The sequence below is a fragment of the Prunus avium genome, chromosome 2 (genome assembly GCF_965620075.1).
Source record: "Prunus avium chromosome 2, drPruAviu1.hap1.1, whole genome shotgun sequence".
NCBI classification, from domain to species: domain Eukaryota; kingdom Viridiplantae; phylum Streptophyta; class Magnoliopsida; order Rosales; family Rosaceae; genus Prunus; species Prunus avium.
In genome coordinates this window covers 8,990,429-9,016,405 of record NC_142285.1, presented here as the reverse complement: position 1 = coordinate 9,016,405, position 25,977 = coordinate 8,990,429, and the positions used below count along the sequence as shown (strand labels likewise).

At 41.2% G+C, this 25,977-nt stretch overlaps 1 pseudogene across 1 annotated transcript; it reads right to left on the bottom strand.

Annotated features, from left to right (window-relative positions):
- Positions 1 to 18,444: 18,444 nt before the first annotated feature.
- Positions 18,445 to 25,045, bottom strand: LOC110747374 (putative disease resistance RPP13-like protein 1 pseudogene; annotated as a pseudogene). The gene is made up of 5 exons (XR_015833835.1): positions 20,633 to 25,045; positions 20,250 to 20,449; positions 19,785 to 20,022; positions 19,385 to 19,495; positions 18,445 to 19,271 (listed from the first exon to the last, which is right to left on the bottom strand). The product of XR_015833835.1 is annotated as a putative disease resistance RPP13-like protein 1 pseudogene (transcript).
- Between the last annotated feature and the right edge of the window lie 932 nt (positions 25,046 to 25,977).

The window sequence follows — 25,977 nt, the reverse complement described above, 5'->3', positions numbered from 1 at the left end:
TTGGAAATTTCGCTTGTATCGTTGCGTAGAGCATGATGAAACGAGTCCGTAGACATGTAATGGGCTCAATTCCGAGTCGTATTGAAGAAAATACGATAAAAAATACGTTAGGGGCAAAATGGTAATTTTTAGAATCATTTTTTTATAAAAACAAACCTCTCTCTTCTCTTCTCTATCTCTCCCCCCCCCCCCCCCCCCCCTCCTCTTCCCCCCTGGTTTTCCCGACCGCCTCCCTTCTTCCAGTAACCGCCACACTCCACCCCTGCCCGGCAGACTAGACCTGAAACCACTGGCTAGCTCACGCCATCATAGCTCGGCCTCCCCTGCCACCATCAGCCGTCGGATCCCACCGAAAACCGCAGCGAAAATAGCCGAATTTTGGCAGTTTTTGCGCTGCCGGTTTCTCCCTCCTCTGGCCACCAATCTGGTCTTGTGAGGTATGCTTTTCCACCTATTTTTCGTACTCTAGCTGATAGTTGGGTAGGATTTGAGAAATTTCTAACTTAGGTGGGTTAAATTTCAACCCAAAGTTTGGCCGGTTTTGTATTAGGGTAAATTAGTAATTCAATAAATAGTTTGATAGTAGGTGTACTCAGTTAATTTTAGGGTTCGTTTAGCAGCACTCTTGTTTTATAGCTTCAAAAGCTTTTTTTTTTCTTTTAATTTCTTTATTTTTGGATATGAACATTTTTTATTTTATTTTTTGAAAACTGAAAACATTACATGTGCAAGTAATTCACAAAATATGTTTTGTTCCACTAATACGAAACTAGAAACAAAATGTATTTAGCAAGAAAAATGTTTGTGAGTAACGACAATTAACTTATCTTTCAATGCACCGCAATTTCATACAGTTAATAAGTAATTTTCTTTTTTGTCGAATTCAATAAGTATTTAAGTTAAAGATTGATTATCTATTTTTAATCTTCATCGTTGAATAGTTTTCATTAGATGTGTTTGTAGATTTAATATACAACATACATGCAATCTATCAGTTGGGATTAAAAATATATGACCAATCTGTTTCCCTCTTTTCGGCCGGATAGGCCAATGGAAGGAGTTTTTGGTCCTTCTTCTCTTGAGATGCGTAGGCGTGCCACCACCAAACCACTTGATGGCTTGGATGGAAAGATTGTGTGAGTGTGTTTGCGCTTCTGACTTTTAATCAAACAATTGATCGACCAAGCAAGGAACCTCCTCTTGGCCTAGGTTCTTTTTCTTCCTTGAGGTCAAGGATGATTGAGCTATTTTTAGGATTTTTGTGATAAGTGCAGCGAATGTAAATGCAATAAACGAAATGACAGAAATCTAAGTGCGAGAAATGTAAGTGCGAGGAAAATATATTAAAGTGATAAAGACTTGAATTAAATTCGAATGTAAAGGCAATTGAAATTGAATTGCAAGAAAGTAAGCTTACACTAGGAAAACGAAGAACTTTGATAATCTGAAGAGCTTGAAAGATAAAATCCTAGACTATGAATTGAAAAGTACAGGATAAAGAGATAGATTTTGTGTATTCAGTTGGCGGTCCTCTTCTCTTCTTCTGACGATCAATTTATAGAGCTTCCATCAGTTCATGGATTTGGTTGATAAATGGCCTCAACCAACTCTGTCTTGAAAATCTTCCTAGAATTAATGCCTTCCGGAGCTCTAGGCGTGAACTGCCCCCAATGTCTTGATAATCCTCCCAATGTTAATGCCTTCCGGAACTCTAGGCGCGAACTGCCCGACAATTTATTTCTCTCAATGTTAATGTTCTCCTATCTTTAAACTCCGCCGCTTGTAGGAAAACAACTGCTGGAACTCCAAAGCATACTTCTTGAGTTCAGGCTACTCTGACATTTTTACATTGAGGAACATTTCTCACAACCGAGGATTTTTTATGCAATCCGAGGATTTTTGGCTCAACGGAGGATTTTTATGTAATCCGAGGATTTTTGGCTCAGCGGAGGATTTTTATGTAATCCGAGGATTTTTGGCGTAGGCGGAGGATTTTTATGTAATCCGAGGATTTTTGGCGTAGGCGGAGGATTTTTTATGTAATCCGAGGATTTTTGGCGCAGGCGGAGGATTTTTATGTAATCCGAGGATTTTTGCCAAATAATTGGTGGGTGGGTCTAATAATACCAATCATGACATATATATATATATATATATATATATATATATATATATATATAACTTAAACAAAAAGCAATAGGCCAATTGGTGGCCTCTGAGTCATCTTCAGAAAATTCCTGCGCCACTTTCATATATATATATATATATATATATATATATATATATGTATATAAAGTGATTGTAATCATGCAAAAGCTAAAGCTCCCGTCACTTTCTCCCACCAACACATAGTTTTATATTGAAAAGTTGCAACCCTTCATCTTTTCTCTTCCCTTTTGCAGAGAATTCCTACGCCACTTTCATCACTTCATCTGCTCAACTCCAGCTCCAACCTCCCCTATAGTTGTAAGCTCCTCCATAACCAGTTAGTCCATCAACAGGTATGCCAAACTCTTTATCCTATTTAAATTTAGACTGATGACAACAAGCCAATTGATGGCTTTTGAATTATTTTCAGATTTTAATGCATTTTCTTTTTTTTTTCTCACATATATAGCCATGGTCTGCATATATATACATATGCATATATATATATATATATATATATATATATATATATATAACTTAAACAAATAACAATAGGCCAATTGATGGCCTTTGAGTTGTTTTCAGCAAGTTCCCACGCCATTGACATCATGTACTGGGATATTTTTGGATATAAAGGCAATCCATTGAGTGCATTTATATAAATGCATTAGTTGAGGCTAACAATCCATTTTATCAGATGCAACTTGATCTAATATGCCTTCTGCATGAATAGATATGAATAAATATATTGGTGCACCATATTGTTGAGGCTCAATTATATATTATTGAAAGGAGCACCAAGATGTATTTATTCATATTCGTTGTACAACAATCAAATAGATGCATTTATATTGTTGAAAGCATTCTTATGGGCTGTAATCAATTGCTGTGAATTTTCAACCACACTCAAACATTGCCCCCTCGATTTCTTAGCCTTTAGTTGACAAAAGGGGAAAGGAATCGAAATCAGGAATTAGATGTTGGTCTTCATGGATTTATGCCAATCTCTGGCATATTTTATCTTGGATTGAGTTAGATTCTAGGGAGGCACTACCCATCAATCTTGAAGGAACTCATTAGCTCCTAACTTTAGGAAACCCAAGGTACTATACATACCGGTTTGCCTTCAAACATTTAATTCCCAGTCAAGACTTCTGAAAGCCCGAATAATTCTAGTGTTCTTAGCAGTCTTCGCGTTTGCCATTATATGCTTTCTGATCTTGATGTTTGTAGGAGGATTATGGCGCCAGACCCAGTCACATCTCATTTGGCCAAATTGAAGAAAGCCATGGATGAAAGTCAAAACTAACCTAAGGAATCATTTGCCGTCCGACACCAGGGAAACTTATTTGTTTTGGGCCCTCTTTACTTACTTCAACCGCCGGATGATGTGGTGGTGATTTGGGCTGAACAACATGACGACCAGCCACCCTATAAAATGAAATTTGAATGGTCGAAGACTTGGGAGAAAATTCGACCTATCAAAGGTTGGCCAAATGTGCCTATTCCTAATGCCATCACCACTGCTGGAACAACGTCCAAGGTAAAGAAAAATAATCCGGGCGGCGATCCCAAAAGAGATTGGTATGATTGGTTCAAAGCTCTGGAGCCAAAGCTGAAAACCTTCTGGCATAAAATCGGGATTTATGATACCTTAGTTTTATGCGCCACTGGGACTTTTCCTTGTGACCGCTCCCTCCTCATAGCAAGTTTATGCTTTTGGTCATGCTCCACCAACTGCCTGAAGCTCCGGTTTGGGATGATGACTCCTACTTTACTTGATTTAGCCGCGATTGCCGGCCTCCGACCACATGGAAAGGACTATTCAGCAGCTGACCTTCCAAAATCTATTTCAAAGCTATCCTATAGTAAGACCAACAAATATTTCAGCAAATGGGTCGAAACTTATTTTCGCTTTGCCAAGTCCTCATCCGGAGCTCCGAGGAATGGGGTATCTTATGAGGAACATGTGGCCTTTCTACAGATGTGGTTGTGCAAGTTCTTGACTTGTTCGAAGTCTGGCCACATTACCCAAGAAGTTCAATCTTTGGCCGAAACTCTTGCAAATGGCGAAATAGTGGCCTTGGGTCCCATCTTCCTAGCATATCTCTATAGAGGCCTTCACCAAATGGTGTCGCCTAACCCCGTGTCATGCAATGTTTCGGGCCCAATATGGCTTTTTCAATTATGGCTCCATATTTATTTTCCGGAATTGGGGCCATCTGAAGTCACATTCCAGAGTGACACACTTCTAGGCTTGCCAATAGCTCAACTTCCTTTACAGAAACATCACGTCGAGGATTGCTTCGACTTCTTCTATGAATGTTCAGAGAGGTCACCTAATGATTTTTCCATCTGTCTTGATCGTCGTTACCCAAGCTATTTGGCCATGGATCTTGCCACCCCAGCTACTTTGGAGAACAGAAAAGAACGGCAAGAGCTTTGGGCTAGCATTCTCATCAACCGAGACCTTCCTTATGGTCTCGTGGTAGGCGAAGGGAACCAATATCATTGCGGTTGTGAGATCTACTACCCCGCCGCTGTTGGCCGCCAATTAGGTTTTATCCAGGGCGTTCCAGCTCCCATGGTTGATTCTCTCAACCATTTCTCCTCATGGAGAGTATCTTTCAAGAAAAAGGATGAGGTGATTTCCTTGGTGATTGATAATCGCGAGTTAGCCGCACCTTTTGTCTTTCCAACTAGGGACCCTCAATTTGGTTTTACTGATTTCTTCAAGTCCTGGTGGGAGAGGATGTCATCCACCTGGTTCTCGCAACCCTTCAAAGCTGATATTGCGGGGATCTTCCGAGGTTGTCCCTGTTCATCCTCCTACAGCCAATGGAAGAAAGGTAAACTTTTAATCTTCACTCCACTTTTTTTTTTTTTTTTGGACTATAAGCCTTATCGATACTTTGTATCTTTTGCAGCTAGAGCTAGAGAGATGGGGTCGATAGCTCTTGCCGACTCCAGTTCCAATCAAGGCGAGAAGAGGGCACTTTCTTCTGACAGTGGTAAGCCGATTTCTGTTGAACTTTAGCCCTTTTATTTATTTTTTATACCTCATATATCTTTTAGGGACAGCGGAAGATGGGCACCTCTCCAACCATGATATTGAGTTTCCACCAGCCGACAATATTTCACTCGCTCGACCGCGAAAAACCAGAAAGAACCCACATCCTACAGGCTTGGGTGTTGAAGACTCAATAAGGTTGGTGGAACTACCCAACCAATTTCATTCGACTGCGATTGCTCAATCAGCTGTTTCCTCTTCAATTGCTCCAGTGAGTTCATCTCTTACCTCGTGTTTCCTATTTAATTTTTTAGCAAGTTCCTTAACTTGTAGTTTAATATAGGATTCTCACGCTTCCACGCTTGAGCTCGATCTCGGTGGGCTGACTACGACTTCTAGTCATGGAGTTGAGGTAAGCTTCCTTTTATCAGTTGGGCTTTTTATACTTTGCCTCACTCTTACATTCTGTGGTACTTTCAGAATGAGGCAGCTGTCGACGACATGGGAGGTGTATGCGGGGCTGCCCTAACATTCGGACACTGCACTACTGAGGCCTATCTTGAGGCCACTCAGGTAACCTTGAATTTGTAATTTTTTGATACAATTTCTCCTGAACCTTTTACCAAAATCCTCGGTTATTCAGGGTACAAGGCTTGGATTTGGCAACGCTCCAGCCGTTCAACCGGCTATTGAGATAGAACTTCCAGCTTCTTTGAATTCAATCTCAACCCCACGAAGAGACCCAGCTGATAAATTCATGGAGACGGGGACAGAAGGTCGACCTCCTCAGGTTAGTCTTGACACCAATTTACTTGTCCTCGGATGATTTCCCACTCTTATGAACCACCTTTATATACATGTATTTGTTTTGCAGGCCGTAGAGGATATCTTTGCCTATCTTGATCAATGGGCTGCCTCAACTTCCAAAAATGATGCTTCAACCCGACTAGCTACCTCATCTTTAACTTTTGGGATGTTACGAGATCCTGGAGCTGAAGCTTTAGTTCGAGCCTACCTAGATCGGGATTATACTTCTTTTGCTGACGAGACTGAGCGAGCTAGACTCAAAACTTCTCTTGACAATTTGGCTGCTTCTGGCTTTTTTCCTGGTCGGATCACAACTAAAGCAATCACTCATCTCTTCGAAGAGGCAGAAAAGAAAATTGTCCGCTATTCTATTGCCCAAGCGGAACTAGAGGCAGGTCGAGCCTTGAAGCATAAGGTTTCTTCGGCCAATGCCGTTATTATGCAAAAGGTCGAGTTGGGCCGAAAGAAGCAGCAAGAAGTTCTGAGTATTGATGGAGAGGTGGAAAGATCTCGTGACAAAATTAAGCAACTCCAGAATCAAGTTGAGCAAATCCAAAGGCACATTGAGCAACTTGAGGAGACGAGGAATGCCATCATCACTCAGGTTTCCGAGGATGTTCGAAATCACAGATCGCTTCAGGCTCAACTCCAATAGGATTCAGAAGTTGCAAGGTGGTTCGGGGAAGACGAGACGAGCTTGCTAGCCATCATAGCAGACGGGAACCGAGCGTGGGAGAACTTCACGGGATCCCTCCATGACTTTTTCCCTAATGCTTAGATTTATGTTAGGCCACTAGTTGGCCTGTTTTATGCTTAGCTAGACTTGTGTTTTATTGTCATGCTTTATTTCGCTGGTTTATGTAATTTGATAAACTCTTTGACCGTTGTTCGGCCTATCGTGTGATGACTCTATTTTGTAATGAATGTTTCTTGGAAAATCTTTTCATTTGTCATACACATTTCCTCGCCCTTAACATGACCAAGATGGATCACGTCCCCATCATCTCCCAAGAAGTAGGGTAATATTTTTTCAAAAAACGGCCATTGATGGGTGAATCATGGAGACGACCATTCTCATAACTCAACCTATATGCTCCTTTTCCTAAAACTTGGTTGATAAGAAAAGGTCCTTCCCATGTTGGAGACCATTTACCAAAACTACGATCTCTCGTTCCCAATGGGAGAATAGTTTTCCATACTAAATCTCCAACTCCGAAGCTCTTCGCCTTAGTCTTCTTATCATATGCTCTGGCCACCTTTTCTTTTTGGGCCTTTAATTTATCCAAAGCCTCAAGTCGGACTTCGTCGAGATCATCTAGCTCTTGAGCCATCGCCTGATTATACTCATCTTCACTCCATTCAGCATGGCGAGCCACCCTTAAAGATTTTACAGAAATCTCGAGAGGTAAGACAGCGTCATGGCCGTATGTGAGTGCGAATGGTGTCGTCCCCGTGCCGGACCTTTTAGAGGTCCTGTACGCCCAAAGGGTATTGGAGAGGAGAGAATACCATTCTTTAGGATTTTTCTCAATCATTTTTTCCAAAATCCCTTTTATTACTTTGTTGCTGGCCTCAGCTTGACCATTTGACTGAGGATTGTATGGGGTGGACTGAACCATCCTAACTCCCCAATTTTTTGCGGCTGCTTTGACAGCTTCTCCCACGAAAGCCGTTCCTCGGTCAGTCATGATAGACTCTGGTAATCCGAATCGATGGATGATAGACTTCTCAATAAACTCTATCACTTCAGCTTGGGTAACTTGCTTGAGTGGTACAGCCTCTACCCATTTTGTAAAGAAGTCTGTGGCCACTAAAATGAACTTGTGACCCTTAGATGATTTCGGGTGGATTTGGCCAATCACATCCATCGCCCAACCCTTGAAAGGCCAAGCCTTCACAATAGGATTCATGGGTCCGGCCAGAACATGTTGAACCGGACCATGCCTTTGACAACCTTGGCATCCTTTGGCGTAATCAATGCAATCCTTCAAGATGGTTGGCCAATAGTACCCATGCCTCCTTAGCAACCATCTCATCTTGATGCCTGCTTGATGAGCTCCGCATATTCCTTCATGAACCTCAGTCATAACCACCATCTGATCAATCTTTCCCAGACATTTCATGAGTAAGTCGTCAGAGCCAATACGAAAGAGCTCTTCATCCCTGAGCACATAACTTATGGCCCTTTGTCGAACCTGTCGGCAATGCGGATCACTTGGACATTGCAAATACTCCACGATGTCGTGTCTCCAATCATCTGGAGTTACAGTCAATGCCATCACTTCCATTGGTATTCCTCTTTCAAAAACTGAGGGCAACGACCGTTTTTCAACTTTGAATAACTCCTCAGAAAGCCCTTCAGAGATCTGAACTCCAGAGGCCAATTGGGCCATTGCATTGGCCTGTGAGTTGTGCTCCCTTGGTAGGTGAGTGAGTCTCACATCATCAAAACCTTCTATTAGTTGGCTGGCCAAGGCATGATAGCCAAGCAATGCTTGACTGGTTACCTTGTAGTCGCCGGATAGTTGTTTTAGAACCAACATCGAATCCCCCATGATCGACACATTATTTATTCCAAGTTCTCTCAAAATCTCCAACCCAATGATCAAGGCCTCATATTCGGCCTGATTGTTGGTGCAATCAAAGTCTAATTGAAATGAATAACGAGTTCGAAATCCTTGGGGTGACTCAATGATGACACCTGCTCCCCCCATATTTGATGTTCGAGATCCGTCGAAATAGAGACGCCATGGGAATAAATTTACCATGTCGACTTTGAAGAAGTCCATGTCTTCTATTTCAACACAAGGGTGAGAGGCCAAGAAATCAGCCAAAGCTTGCCCCTTGACGGCTTGCTGAGGTACGTATCGGAAGGTGAATTCTGCCAATGCTATCGTCCATTTTCCAATTCGCCCTCTAATGATTGGCCGAGTGAGCATGTACTTGATCAAATCAGTCTTGGCGATTATATGCACCACGGAAGGCAACATATAGTGCCTTAACTTGATTGCGGTGAAGTATAAGGCTAAACAAAGTTTCTCCACCGGTGAATACTTTCTCTCGATGTCCGTTAAAATTCGGCTTAGGTAGTACACTGCTTGCTCCTTTTTCTCATCGTTGTCTTGGGCCAAAAGACTTCAGATGGAATTTTCTGCGGCCGAAATATATAACTTCAAAGGTCGGCCTCGCTTCGGCGGGATTAGCACCGGTGGCTTGGTCAAATACTCTTTGATGGAATCAAATGCCTTTTGGTGAACTTCTTCCCATCGAAATTTCTCCTCATCCTTGAGTTTTAGCAAAGATGAAAAAGGCTCGACTTTCCCGGCTGAATTAGCTATAAAACGCCGGAGGAAGTTTATTTGGCCTAGCAAGCTTTGCAATCCTTTCTTGTTTTTTGGGGGAGGCGCATCAATGATGGCCTTAGCCTTATTTTTATCAATTTCGATCCCCCTTTGATGTACCAAAAATCCTAGGAAATTTCCGGCAGAAACTCCAAAGGCACATTTCTTTGGGTTCATCTTCAATTGATGTTTTCGCATTCTCTCGAAGGCTAACCGAAGGTCATTCAAATGGCCTGGTCTCGACTCCGACTTCACAACCACATCATCGATATAAACTTCTAAGTTTCGACCGATCATGTCGTGGAAGATGGCATTCATTGCCCGTTGGTATGTGGCTCCGACATTCTTTAGGCCGAAAGGCATCACGACATACTCAAAGGTTCCAATGGAACCCGGACATCTAAAGGCTGTCTTGTGAATGTCTTCTTCGGCTATGAAAATTTGATTATAGCCGGAGTGTCCATCCATGAAGGATAAAATTTCATGCTTGGCTGCCCCATCAACTAAGAGGTCCGCCATGGGCATGGGATATTCATCTTTGGGAGTTGCAAGATTAAGGTTACGAAAATCAACACAAATTCTTATTGCTCCCGTTTTCTTCTTTACAGGTACAATATTAGAAAGCCACTCCACATATCTTGCTGGCCTAATAAATTTGGCTTTAACAAGCCTTACAATTTCTTCCTTGACCTGTAATTCTACTTCGGCCGACATTCGGCGAGGTGGCTGCTTGAAGGGCTTGAAATCCTCCGTTGTTGGTAGACGGTGCTCGACCAAGTCACGACTTAGTCCAGGCATCTCAGTGTAATCCCAAGCAAAGCAATCCTTGAACTCTCTTAAAAGCTCTTCCATCTTGGCCCGAAGTTCTGGCTCCATCAAACCACTAATGTAGATTGGCCGACGATTGTCTTCCGTCCCCAAGTTGATTTCCAACAAAGGGTCTTGGACTTCCGCCTTTGAATCATCCATCTGAGTTGGTGCCAATTCCACTTCCTCAATTTCAAGTGCATCATCTTCAGGGCCTTCGTGGAGGAACTCCACCAAATGAGCGGTGGACCCATGCTCGGCCGCTCTCTCGGGCCAAAAACCATATAGCCGTCTCAAGGTGTCTTCCACCGCGGCTTTATTCTCTTCTTTCATGGTTGTATCAATCATTAAGAGAGAAAAAATCAGACATCGTGGGGCGCTCCCCATCTGCTTGGGCATCGTGTGCCCCCAAGTCTATCAACTTCTTGGCCGAGACTCCCGTGGGTCGGCCGTTCATATCTGACCCTGTAAAATAAAGAGGACCAAGATCATCCTCGTAAAACCTGGCCTCCACCGCGTTGGCTGAAGCCATGAAAGGCCGTGAGTCGGCCCGAACCAATTCCACGCTCCCATCCTCATGCCAAAACTGTAGAGTTTGATGGAGCGATGAAGGGACACACATATTTCCATGAATCCAATCTCGACCTAACAACGCGGTAAAGTGAGCCGTTGTTTCCACCACAAAGAAAGCTGTTGCCCTGACCTTTTCTCCTACTCTGACTTGGAGTGGGATGATTCCTTTTGATATTGTGGTGTCTCCCACAAAGCCACTGACCGTTGTCTCAGTTGGAATTAGTTCTTCTGAGCTTTTCTTCAATTTCCTCATCACTGAAGCTGGGAGGATATTCACCGTGGCTCCCGTATCAACTAGAACTCTGCTCACTGGAACCCCATCAAAGTGAGCATTTACGTATAAAGGTTTAAGGTGGGAAGACATCTTCTTGGTAGGCATTTCAAAGCACACTTTCTCTGGCATTTCCTTCTCCGCACTTGGCATCACAATTTGAGGTTGAGCTACCTCTGCCTTTGGAATCTCCCGAATTACCTCGATTTCCTTTGGTTCTCTCATCTGAACCATGGACTCGACTTCATCAAAAACATCTCCCTCCATGGAGTTTGGTTGACCTGGCTGAGCTTCGAAAAATAGTGGAAGTGTGACCACCATAGCATCGACCTCGTCGAAGTCCCCAAACCTCACCTTGGTCTTATTTGTCTTCAATTCAGTTTCCAACTTGGTAATCTTTTCCCTACACTCATTAGCTAGTTGCTCCATAGCTTCTTCTGGGAGGTCTTCAAAATACTCGTCATCACCATACTCTTCATTCTCCCCATAAAGTTCTTCATCATTGGCCAAGGTGCCTCCTAGGTTTTCTGAAGTCTCTTCAGTCTCTTCGTTGGCCGTTGGTTCGGCCTTTTCTTCCACTACAGATGTTTGGACATCGACCATGACTTGGTCCTCCTCCGTCGTCAGCTTATCTTCTGTCGTCTGGGGTTTTCCTCTGACATCCTCGACCATTTCATGGTTATTTTCTTTTTTCTCCTCGACCACGGGTGGTGATATCACTTTAATTGGTATTTGCTTCTTGGAGGTCGAAGGATTGGCCTTGGGTTGAATCTTTTTAAACTTCTCAACTTTTGATGGTCCATCGTCCAACACTTTCATTGGCCTGCTAGATTCCGCCTTGAGATTGCTTGCTTCAAAAGCTCCAGTCAAATGAGCCTCCAACTCCATCATCGGCTCATCTAAGGCTGTCACCACAACTTGACCATTCACCCATTGTCGATTTATTTTCATCTCCTCGGCCGCTGCTGCCTCTAACGAAGCCACGGCATCAGCTTTGGCGAACTCCAACTCTTCTAGTCGAAGCTTCTCTCGAAGGTCGACCAATCGGTTAAGTTGGGCTTGCCTCTCGTCCGCCCACCCAAACTCCGCTTTACAAGTGGCAGCATATTGTCTATGAGCCCTTCTTGTTTGAGTTTTGCTCAATGGTATCGGAGGCAACTTCGAACCTCTACTCCTATACCATTGTCCTGCCTTTGTGTTTGGCATCTTGAAAGTTGGGACACCACTACCATCAGATGGGCGAGGTCTTGACACATAAGCCACATCTCGATTCTTTCCTTCTCCCACCGAAACCCACATGCTTCTATTTTTATTTTGGCTTGGGTTCAGTGGATCAACATCTTCATACTTGAGTGGCATCTGCTGATTTCTTCTCTTAGGCTGATATCGCGGCCTCTCGTACCTATCTTGGTACTCATGTAATGGCCGTTTGTTCGGCCTAGTCTCCATCATGCCCCTTGGGCTATATGGACCGTAATTCCCAGCCGAACTTTTAATCTTATTTTTCCCAGCACTTCTTGGTCTACCTGTCTGGGCTTGATCCTTGATCATCTCCTTAGTCGGTTCCCTGGCTGACTCCTTGGGTTTTGGTAGAACTACCTCCACTGAGACCTCACATTGACATCGACTGCATAGTACAATAGCCTTGGGAGGTTCTTCCATAATTGGCATTTTCTCATCTAGAGCCTTTGTCACTTCTGGGTACATTTTGGCCTTACCCTTCGCCTTAGGATCCATCAAGTTCTCCCTTGCTCTTCTCTCAGCTGCTGCCTTTCTGGAGCCACCCAAGTCTAATCTTGGTCGAGGTTGATCTGGCCTTGGGAAGTTGGCATTTACCATGTTGGCCTGAGCATTTGGGAATGGATTCTGATCAACACCCATTGTAGCTTTCTCTGGAAATTTCAAGATCTTCCGATCAATGAGATCCTGCACGACATTCCGAAAAACAAGGCAATTGTTAGTCGCATGAGACCATACATTATGCCATTTGCAAAAAGTCTTGTTCCTAAGTTCATTAGCCGATGGAATATCATGACCATTTGGCAATTTTATCATCTTTTCTTTTAAAAGTTGGTCAAAAATTAGTTCGGCTTTCGAAATGTCAAAGGTATAGGACTTGGTTCCGACTCCCTTTTGAGAAGTTCCGCTAAACTTAGAAATCTGGACCGTTGTTGGCCTCTGATCCTTGGAGGCTTTGGACAAAGCCTTGCATACGCGTGGTTCGCTGACCACGATTTCAGCCAAGTTTATCCCCGCCAATTCTTCTTCCTCTTCTAGGAAAACTTCATCGTCTGCTTCATTCGAGTCCATATTTTCGACCTCCACCGCGTGGACAGCCGTGGTTCTAGATGTGGAAGGTTTTGGTAGATCTCTATAGAAAGTTGGTCGAGATATCGGTCGATTCTTTTGTTGTTCCTCCTTTAAAAGAGCTTCGTATCGATCCACCCGAAGTAGGAGATCATAAATATCGCGGAATTCAATACCCTCGAACTTCTTCCGGAGGTCAAGCAACAACCCACCTTGAGCCAACTTTGCAAACTCATGTTCAGGCATGTTGACCGTACATCTAGCCCTTGCTTCTCTGAATTTCCCCAAGTATTCTTGGACGGACTCGTTTTGTCCTTGGCGCATCTTGGCCAAGTCGGCCATTGACACATCTGGCTCCGGCCGATAAAATTGTTCGTGGAAGATTTGCTCCATGGTCTGCCAATTTGGAACAGAGTTCTGAGGAAGTTTGACATACCATGAAAAAGCAGCCCCCGTGAGGGTGCTCGGGAATAGCCTTAATTTCAAGATCTTGCGATGTCCGATTTCGGCACATTGAGCAGTGAATCGACCAATATGCTCCACGGTCGACTGGAGTCCATCCCCTGAAAATAATGCAAAATCCGAAACTTTGAATCCTCGTGGAAATTCCTCTTGATCAAAATGCTCCGGATATGGCCTCCGGTAGACGGGTCTACCAATTCTTCTAGCATGAGGGACCATATCTTGGATCATCTGCTCGACCGCTCCTCGGTCGATTGCTTGATTTCCTAGTAATGGATTATTCCCACCAAGATTATTCCATCCACCCACTCCGGCGAATTGGTTTATATGAGGTCCAGCGAAATTGGCCCCTGCCCCCTGATGAACTTGTGGGCGGAATTGGTTGAACTGCGGGAGCCCTTGGAATTGATTGGCCGCCGCATATGGGTTATTACCCATCGGCAGAACATTGACTGCTGGAGCTGGGTTGCCCCCAGCCAGTGCATTTGGTTGAGGCGGATTCGCTCCAAAGATGTTTGGTTGGGCCTCCACTTGAAGCCCTGCCGCTGGTATTCCATTTTGGCCATTTTGTTGGCCTAACAATCGATTAAACCTCTCATTGATCGAGCATTCTGAGTGGCCATGGTTTGAGCCAAGGTTTGAGCAACGGTTTGAGCAATAGTTTGAGCTGCCTCCTGCATTCTCTGATTGCTCGACATTTCCATCGTACGGAAGAATTGTTGGAGTTCCAATGATGTGGCCAAACTTGGCCTCAAGACTGGTCCTTCGGCGACTTCCATAACATCTTCGACCACCACATGGTCGAGATCGACAGCCGCATTTCGGCCAAGGCCATTTTGCCCTTGCTGATTGTTCGGAACATCTTGTGGCTGAGAACTTGTAGGAAGTGAACCAGCCATGTTTGACTCTGATTCCGAATGAAGTCTAGACTCTTCAAACTCTTGATCTCTTCTAGGATTCCTCCTAGTGTTTACAACCATACAATTCTTTTCTAGTCCCACTGGGCGTGCCAAATTATGTTTCCCTCTTTTCGGCCGGATAGGCCAATGGAAGGAGTTTTTGGTCCTTCTTCTCTTGAGATGCGTAGGCGTGCCACCACCAAACCACTTGATGGCTTGGATGGAAAGATTGTGTGAGTGTGTTTGCGCTTCTGACTTTTAATCAAACAATTGATCGACCAAGCAAGGAACCTCCTCTTGGCCTAGGTTCTTTTTCTTCCTTGAGGTCAAGGATGATTGAGCTATTTTTAGGATTTTTGTGATAAGTGCAGCGAATGTAAATGCAATAAATGAAATGACAGAAATCTAAGTGCGAGAAATGTAAGTGCGAGGAAAATATATTAAAGTGATAAAGACTTGAATTAAATTCGAATGTAAAGACAATTGAAATTGAATTGCAAGAAAGTAAGCTTACACTAGGAAAACGAAGAACTTTGATAATCTGAAGAGCTTGAAAGATAAAATCCTAGACTATGAATTGAAAAGTACAGGATAAAGAGATAGATTTTGTGTATTCAGTTGGCGGTCCTCTTCTCTTCTTCTGACGATCAATTTATAGAGCTTCCATCAGTTCATGGATTTGGTTGATAAATGGCCTCAACCAACTCTGTCTTGAAAATCTTCCTAGAATTAATGCCTTCCGGAGCTCTAGGCGTGAACTGCCCCCAATGTCTTGATAATCCTCCCAATGTTAATGCCTTCCGGAACTCTAGGCGCGAACTGCCCGACAATTTATTTCTCTCAATGTTAATGTTCTCCTATCTTTAAACTCCGCCGCTTGTAGGAAAACAACTGCTGGAACTCCAAAGCATACTTCTTGAGTTCAGGCTACTCTGACATTTTTACATTGAGGAACATTTCTCACAACCGAGGATTTTTTATGCAATCCGAGGATTTTTGGCTCAACGGAGGATTTTTATGTAATCCGAGGATTTTTGGCTCAGCGGAGGATTTTTATGTAATCCGAGGATTTTTGGCGTAGGCGGAGGATTTTTATGTAATCCGAGGATTTTTGGCGTAGGCGGAGGATTTTTATGTAATCCGAGGATTTTTGGCGTAGGCGGAGGATTTTTTATGTAATCCGAGGATTTTTGGCGCAGGCGGAGGATTTTTATGTAATCCGAGGATTTTTGCCAAATAATTGGTGGGTGGGTCTAATAATACCAATCATGACATATATATATATAACTTAAACAAAAAGCAATAGGCCAATTGGTGGCCTCTGAGTCATCTTCAGAAAATTCCTGCGCCACTTTATATATATATATATATATAAAGTGATTGTAATTAGGCGTGGGCACGGTCCGGTTTGGACCGGTTTTTGTTAAAATATAGAACCTGAACCGAAAATACAGACCGGTTCAGTTTGGACCGGTTTTGCTTAAAATTCATACCAAAATCCGAACCAACCCGGACCTGCCGGTTTCCAGTTCGGTTTCCGGTTCTCACGGTTTGGGCTTGCTGTAAAGCCCAATTTGGTTTTTTTGTGTATTTAAGCTTCAAGACCATCTGATTTTTAAAAATTTTGGGCCTTAAACATCACAATTGGCCCAATTCCCATATTGAAACAACTACTATTCTTTGACAAAAATAATAAAACAATCCAATATTAAATTTAAAATTACAACCAACAAGAAAATACAAATTTATAAATCGAAAGTAAAAATAGAAGAGTATCAAACCTCAGTAACATCAGCCCAAAATCATAAAAAATCTCAATACCATATCAGAAGAAAAAAAAAAATGAAACCAAAAGTTAAAGAAAAGCACCAAAATGGCATGTTGACAAATAAATGTTATACGCATATCTGCACAATGAAGACGCTGACCGGCTTCGGACTGGCTCTTTACCCAGATCTACAAGAACTTAACTCAGATCTCCAAGAACTTCACCCATATCTAGAAGAGCTTCATCCAGATCTACAAGATGAACAAATATATATACAAAGAAACAAAAAAAATGAAGAGAGAAATAGAAATAGAAAAACAGATTGCAAAGAAAGAGATATAGAGGGTAAGAGAGAAACATAAAATCAAGGGGAAAAAAAATCATAGTAAAAGAAAATCAAAGAAAAAGAGGAAGAAAAAAGAAAACAAAGATGAAATGAGATGAGAAATAAATAATATGAGAGAAAGAAGAAATAAGAACCGAGAGGAAAAGAGCCATAAGAGAGAAGAAAAAAGAAGTTCAAACCGGAGAGGAAAAGAGGCGGAAGAGAGAAGAAGGAAAGAAAAAGAGAGTTGAAAAATTCTGACAGGAAAGTAGAGAGAGTGCGTGAGAGAAAGAGAGTGGAATGAAGTGAGATTTGATAGGTTTAGGATATTAAAATATGGGTTGTTGGACTTGGGCTTTTTTGTTGGTATATTGAAATAGTTGGGTTTGGGCTTAAAAAATTTGATATTTTGAATATAAATATATATATAATATAAAAATATATATAAATTAATTCTATTGGACCGGTTCGGATTGGACCGGTTTTGTAGAGTGGAAAACCGGAACCGGAACCGGTCTGAACCGGTTCGGTTTGGATTTGTCTCGGTTTTTGACTTTTTTAGTCAACACGGTTTTTTTCGGTTTTTTCCGGATTGGTTTGGTTCGGTTTTGCGGTTTTGCGGTTCTAATGCCCACCCCTAATTGTAATCATGCAAAAGCTAAAGCTCCCGTCACTTTCTCCCACCAACACATAGTTTTATATTGAAAAGTTGCAACCCTTCATCTTTTCTCTTCCCTTTTGCAGAGAATTCCTACGCCACTTTCATCACTTCATCTGCTCAACTCCAGCTCCAACCTCCCCTATAGTTGTAAGCTCCTCCATAGCCAGTTAGTCCATCAACAGGTATGCCAAACTCTTTATCCTATTTAAATTTAGACTGATGACAACAAGCCAATTGATGGCTTTTGAATTATTTTCAGATTTTAATGCATTTTCTTTTTTTTTCTCACATATATAGCCATGGTCTGCATATATATACATATGCATATATATATATATATATATATACAGTTATTCTCTTATCCGGATGTCCGCACGTTATTATCGTGCGGATCCTATTATAAACAGGCAAGAAAACAGAGAGGGGTAGTACAAAATACACTGCGTCCGCACGATAATAACGTCCGGATGTCCGCATAAGAGAATTTCTATATATATATATATAACTTAAACAAATAACAATAGGCCAATTGATGGCCTTTGAGTTGGTTTCAGCAAGTTCCCACGCCATTGACATCATGTACTGGGATATTTTTGGATATAAAGGCAATCCATTGAGTGCATTTATATAAATGCATTAGTTGAGGCTAACAATCCATTTTATCAGATGCAACTTGATCTAATATGCCTTCTGCATGAATAGATATGAATAAATATATTGGTGCACCATATTGTTGAGGCTCAATTATATATTATTGAAAGGAGCACCAAGATGTATTTATTCATATTCGTTGTACAACAATCAAATAGATGCATTTATATTGTTGAAAGCATTCTTATGGGCTGTAATCAATTGCTGTGAATTTTCAACCACACTCAAACACAATCCTTAACATAAAATAATTATTGGACAATGTCCCATATAAAGTTATAGTAATTCTATAAAGTTAAAAAGATATACAAATTGACCGAGAAGAAACCAAGTATTATAATGGCCAGGAATCCAAATCGCAATATCGTGTCGTTCTCCAAAACTTTTATGCAGCTGGAGCATAATCAAAAGATATTTAGAGGTGTAAAATGGGTTGTATTCCATTTTAGTTTTAAACTCTGTCAAACAAGTTTTACACCTAAAAGCAGAAAATAAAATAAACAAAAACATGAAAATCAATTGGGTTTATAATTGTACTGTTACTTTGCTGCCCATGCCCTCTAGAGCCCCTGAATATGATCATCATTATTTTTATAATTGTAGGGGGATATCAACTTAAAACTTAAAAGTATTAGTTCCTGCTGCATCAACTATGATTTCGGTATGCAGACAAAATACAATTATGATCAAGGACAATCAAGCGAAACAGGACAATTGTTGTGAATACAATCCATGATCCACGGAAGTGCTGCATTCAATAGACGGCAAAGAAACCGCTACAAAGCTACAATCTGTGCAATTCGGTGTGCAGCCACATTAGAAATACGAGGATCATGCTGGACACAAATTTGGGTATTTGAAGCAATGAAGCTGCAATTTTGTCACGAATGATTGCTTAGAAGAAACTGGACTTGTGCTGGGGTTAAATGATGCAGCCTGACAAAAGAACTCAGATGGACTGTTCTAGAATTGTCAAGAAATGTCATTATCTCCTGTGAATCAAAATAATCCATATCTTGCATTTGTAAACAAGAACTTTGAGAACAGGCTGCAAGAAGATATGGCATCCATTTCACCTTTAATATATCCCTGTCTCGACCTTGACCTCGACCAATTTCTGAAGCTCATCAGGGATTGAATTGCGAGAACCAAACATGTTGCAACAACAGTGGCATCAGAGACCTCAAGATCAGCTCTGATTCCTTCACCATCTATCTCACTTGCAGGCATCTTCAGAAAAACTGAAAAGAAAATATTATCATGAAAATTCTTTCAGAAGAAATCACCAAATAAACAACAATAAAGGACCGAAGAATACAATAATATCTATGAATATGATTGGTCAGATCCTTACATAATCGAACAGTGAAAGGCATTTACAATGAAGTAAGCAGCTAAGCTTGCATCTATGATTGAACCATGAGCTTCGACTCTGAAATCATGCATGGGAAATTTGTTCTCAAGTCTGCAAGTACACATACAACAGAAATATTGCATCAAAAGAATCTAAACTACAGCAGCTTGCCTATTTAATACAGCAGCTTGACAGATAAAGAAAATCCCTAAACTCCGAGGATAAAGAGTCCATTAAGGAGCCCAAGAAATGAACCCTCCCCTCCTCACCCTCTCTCCTTTCAAATCATCAAAGACCCTCATATCCCTATCCACCAAACAGCCTATTAAATTGTCATTACATCAAATCTTCCCAAAACCATAGCATTACACGACGCAGGGTTAAACCAGCTGAATCTTACCTCCTTAACTGGCCGCAAACATACAGTTAAAGGTACTAGGCAGTGAAGCAGCAGATGGACCAGAGAGACAGGGCAAAGGAAAGTCGCCTCCTTTGAACCATGTGATTAGTATAAATTCCTCCATTGTTGATGTTTGTGATCAGAATTACAAGAGCATAACATATCTACACAAGCTTCAAGCTGGTAACAGAATAACCAATGGGGAAGGAAGTACGGATGTGAATTTGTGCCATGCCACCTATGTGAAAAAGTGTCAATGAAAACCAATTTTTTTCATAATAAACAAAACAGGGGAAAGACAAATGAGAAGGATAGAAAAAAAAAAAAAACATTACAATTTACAAAACAGGGGACAAGTTAACTTTTATCTTACAACTTTAAGCTCACAGGTCATCCATAGACATTGATTACAATCTAAACTAGCTCAAATGAGATTCAAATACATTCTTATTACAGAAAGAGTACCTAAAAATGTTGTGCATTCGATGCCTGCATGTAGGAATGTGTCGCTTGAGATATTCCAGGTACACCTTTCCGTTTCTCCTCATTGTGACAATTGTTTTGTAGAAAAACAAAGAGCTATATACAATGTTAAATTCTCCTCCGAAAATGACACGTAAAGGAACCTTACATATGAAAATCTCTCCAAGAGAAGATATGCTGTCCTGCAAAAAGACAGATAATTACTCAGCATTTGAGACCTATAGGATATAAGTTGCGATCAGCAAAACAACCCCAATCAGATTGAGTTTGTTCTTCTTCAAAATGATTTTGATCAGAAAAAAGCATGAGACCAGTAAACAGGAGAGCCAAGGTAATTGACAAAAAACGTTAATTGGATTACATACCCGAGTGTGATCTGAGTTTGCTCATATCATATCATATGATGATGACTTGGTCATTTATCTTGATGCAAGGAATGTGAGATATCTTGGCCCAATCTTTTCCCGTCTTATTCTGATACCTTTTTTCTAGGGCAGAACAATTGAGGATGCGAAGTAAAGAAAGAGATGGCGGCAAACCCTCTTCTGGCAGGAATTGGATATTGGGACACGAAGTAATAGATAGCCTTCGAAGAGAAGTGAGGTGTTGAAGTCCCTCTCCTGGCAGGAATTGGAGGTTGTCACACTCGTCAATTTGCAGCGCTTGGAGAGAAGTGAGGTGTTGAAGTCCCTCTCCTTCTCCTGGCAGGACTTGGATACTGCGACACTCACTAATAACTAGATGGAGAAGAGTGGTAGGGAGCAGGTGTTCCTTGAGCAACGTCTCCAAGATACTGCCACCAATTACAAAAAGTTCAAGGGAGACAAGTCCTTCCAATCCCCAGTACTTTACCACTGGAGCCCTCAGCCTCTCACAACTACGAGTTAACAAAGATCGGATGTTGGGAGGCAAACCCCCTTCTGCAAATGACTCCAGATTTGGAAGATCACCCACCAGCAACAGTCGAAGGGCTGTGAGGGTGTGAATGCCTTCGGGCAATGACTTGAAATTCTTGCATTCGCCGACTGTAAATTCATTCAAGTTGGGAGTGGGCCATCCTCCCTGACATTGAAAACACATCAAATTTGGACAATCACGGATAAACAATTCTCTGAGATGACTGAGATTCTCATTAACTCCTCCTTCTTCAATGAAGGAAAGGGATTCCAGATTCTCACAACCCCTAATGTCAAGCTTCTTCAATTTGGGAAAAATGCTCACCGAAAAGTTCCTCAGTGAATCACAGCTATTCTCTATCCACAAAGATTCGAGCGATGTTAATTTGGCCAACATCTCGTCGGGTAGGAATTCTAATCTCTTACAGTCCAGTATATAAAGTGCTGTCAACGTAGTGGGTAACCCATCTTTAGGGAATGAAGACAGCGTTGGACAATTCCGGAGAATCAAACGTTGAAGACAATTGTAATTGGGTAAGCATTGTATGTCAACGAAATTTCCAATTTCCACGAGTAATGATAACAGACCCTTTTGGCATCAACCTTCTATTTTCAACTCTTCAAGAGATCTGTATTTAAGACTACTGGTTGTTGTAGTAATGGCCCCTTCATCATGTAAAACCTCACACTCAGACACCGTAAGCTTCTTCAAGCAAGGCAGATGACAAGGCAAGCTTCTGCTCAGCTTCGGACAGTTGGTTAGATTCAGCTCTTGGAGACGAGGGAAATCTGGACCATATTCACCTCCACTTGCACTTCCACTTGGTACCCATTCCTCCCACTCTGGCATCTCCTTAAACTCCAACTTCTCCAGAGATTGAAATGGCGGAATGAGAGAAGCTCCATTTCTGCCATAGAACTCTACACCAATGGTCTTAACAAATTTCATGCTTTCTATACAGAGCTCTTTGAGACCGGGTAGCTGCCCAAATGCTGGCAGCAACCAACAATATTTACAATCACTGAGATGCATGACTTGTATGTTAGAGAAAGACGAGTCTCCTAACCAATTCGGGAAATTCGTTCCACCATAGAATCTGATGGTTAATTTCTCCAAATTCAAACAAGGCTGGAGCTTGTCAAGTACATCTTTCTCCTTTTGGGAATCATCAGCATCCTTTGCACCCCATGCCAACTCTAACTCCTTGAGATCTTTCTTGTCCTTCAAATTGGCTTGCAATGCATCCCTAGCATCAACTACATTTTGTAGCTTCAAAATTGCAAGTTTTCCTTGAAGCTGCGGGAACTCCCTCAGTTCTCCTATGCTTGACCCAGCAGATCTGCCCACAACAAAAGCAGTCAATTGTCTCAAACTTTTCAGTCTTCCCATTTGCACCGGCATCTCTTCAATTTTAGTTCCACTGACATCAAGATAATGCAAATTAATCAACTCCGTCATTCCTGCAGGCAACTTAGTAAGAGAGCTACAACTTGCCAACGTTAATTTCTGTAAATTAATCAATTTTCTGATGTCTGCAGGCAATTCAAGGAGAGAGGAACAATTTGACAATAGTAACGTCTGCAAGTTGTAGAGATTGCTAAGAACCCCAGGTAACCTTTCAATTGCGGTATGGGAAAGATCCAAGTAGCGCAAGTGAATGAGGTTTCCAATAGAATCAGGTAACTTAGTGACATTTTGATAACGTGACAATGATAGCACCCTTAAACATTTTAGTGAGGGCAACAAATGTTGTAGAACCTTTTTACTCACATAAAATTCTTCATAATATTCATTTTGTTTTAAAGAGGTAGGTAGGAAGGTCCTCAAACACTTAGCCCCATATAATGGCTCAAATTTTTTAGCAACATCAAATTCTCCCCTAGCATATGACAAATGACGAGCTCTTTTAACTTCATGTGATTCCACCCCTTCCAGCCTAAGGCAAAACCCCCTAGAGATGAACATAGCCAAGTCATGAATGAGGTCATGCATTGTGAAACCGAATTCTCTTGACTTTTGAAACAGCGACCGGGATAATAACTCATCAAAGTGTTTTCTAGCCACTGATTCCATAATCTTCCCATTATCAGCTTGTGTAACTAAGCCTTCTGCCATCCATAATTGAACTACATCTTCCTTTTCAAACTCATAATCCTTTGGAAAAACTGAACAATAAACAAAGCATCGTTTTAACGGAGCAGGGAGATAGTGATAACTCAACCATAGAGCCGGAAGAATGTCAGTTGTACCATAGGGTAGGCACCAAATATTACTATTTAGTATTCTATTCCACTCCTCGGAATCTATATTGCAACGTAACAAACCCCCGAGTGTTTGTGCAGCTAAAGGCAACCCTTTGCACTTGAGTGCAATTTGCTTGCCAATGTCTTCCAAGTTTGAATTTGCACTATAGTTTTCATTTCCAAAAGCATGTTTAGCAGGTAACAACCAGCAGTCTTGATGCGACAATGGTTCCAAGAATTGAATGGGAACATTTTTCATTAAAGATGCTACATTTTTGTTCCGTGTTGTTACTATGACTTTACTTCCCCTTGCCCCTGAATTAAAAGGAGTCTGGAGGCGCTCCCAATCACCATAATTTTCATTCCATAGATCATCCAACACAAATAAAAATTTCTTTCCCCTCAACTGTTCTCTTAATTCAACTTGGAGCAAATTCAGATCTGTCGTATTACAAGGCTTTGAAGTGACTGACTCAAGAATAGTTTTAGTTATTCTAACAGCATTATAGTCTTCTGAAACACAAGCCCAAGCTTGAAGTGTAAAATGCCCTTTCACCTTATTGTTGTTGTAAAGCATTCGAGCAAGGGTTGTCTTGCCAACCCCACCCATTCCCACAATGGTGAGGACAGACACATCATCCTTGCTTGCATCATCAGATAGCAACACTTTGGATAAATTTTCTTGGACTTCATCTCTACCATATACACAAGGTTCATGAACCAAGGAAGTTGTTGGAGTTCTTTGTGAAACCTTCCTCCCAGCACCTTCCCTCAGACCAAGAGCACTTTTCTGTTGTACAAAGTTTTCTAATCTTGCAAATAACTCTTGTATCTTAACATTCATGCTCTGATAAAAATGATTACGAGAAGAAGAGAGGAAGTTCCACACCTGGTTGGTTAATTTGTGGGTTTGATCATCACCTTCCAGCTTGCATCGCAAAGCTTCAGTGTCGATCTCATCCAGTAAGTCCTCTGCATCAAAGACAGCATGCTTGAGCTCGTTAAGCCACTCTCTCACAGCAGGGTTCACAATTTGCTTCTCCTCTGCATCATTGAGCACCACGAACAAAGTCAACAGTGTCGTCTTCAAGTTCATGAGGAGTGGTTCGTCGAGTTTCTTCTGCCGAAATAAGTCGATGAACTCGGCTGAAGTAATTCTGTCACACAGCACCTCGATAGAAGCAGAGATGAGAGCCTCTCCGATCAAAGCTGCTGCCATTTTTCTCCGCTTTGCAAGGAATTTGGATGAAGTAATATTCCAAGGGTTGCAGAACTTGGAAATACAGGTTCGTAAGGAAGTATGAAAGCCTTTTGAGATTGTAAATAAAATGAACTGGTAATTAGCCTGTAAATAAGCTTTGAAAACTCTCTCACTTAGCAGGACTACTGTGCTTTGTGCACTCAAATCGTGGAACTGTGGCCACCGATGTTAATATGCAAAGTTGGATGCCAAAATATTGCGTACACTGGCCAAAATGGTGCAAGATGCTATCAACTTTTTTCCTTTTTATTTTTGGTCGGACAAAGATGCTATCAACTATCACCAGCAAATTCCAATTTTGAATATTTACAGATGTCATTGTTTGATTGGGTTGGGATTCTTATCTAAGATGCTGACCCATCCCTGGTTAGTACATGGGAAGAAGGGCAGATGAAGAAAGTTGCTAAGAAAGGTGGAGAAGTTGCTAGCTGTAGGATCAACTTAGCAATAGCACAACAAAGCATAAAATGAAAAGGAAAAGAGAGAAACAAAAAAAAAGAGGGAACATGTCAATTTGAGCCAATTTTATTGTAAGAATATCAGAACCTATAATATTATTTTTTATTGTAAGAATATTAGAACCTATAATATTCTTTTTTATTGTAAGAATATTAGAACCTATAATATTCTTTAACACAATAAATGTTATGGTGAAACCTATACTAGTGACCCTAAACGAAACACTATTTTGAGTGAACAACGTTACATTGTGAATTTGTGAGTGTTTTTTTTTTTTTTTTTGTTGGTGTTTTTGTGGCTTTACGGTTTTAGTCTCGTTAACCAAATCTTTGGCATCAACATGTTATGTACTTCGTTCTTTCATCTTATAAATGTAACTATCTCTTTGCCAATTGGATTTTTTTTGGTTCTTATTTTGTTATTTTATATTATTAAAAACTGAGTTTATAACTTTTTAAATAAAATATATCCAAAATAGTGTAAAGTTTTGAAAGTGGTTATCTCTTAGTTTTATGAGCAACTTTTCTTGTGTTTTTATTTATTTATTTCAATTTAAACAGATTGTGAATGTAATATTTTATCTTAATTAATGAATTGCATTCTCCTTTAACATTTTCATTAATTAACTATGACAATGTGTGGGATTTTGAATGTTTTAACTTTTTTTAAAATTATGTGTATTATTATTTGCAGATTTCTTTCTTTTCCCCTAAGTCCTCCGCAGCCAAGACATCATGTCTGAGATTGTCAAGCCAGTTTCTCACAAAAGGTTCCTCAATTTGCTTCTCCTCTGCATCATTAAGCACTACGGACAAGGTCAACAGTGTCGTCTTCAGTTTGTTGAGGAGTT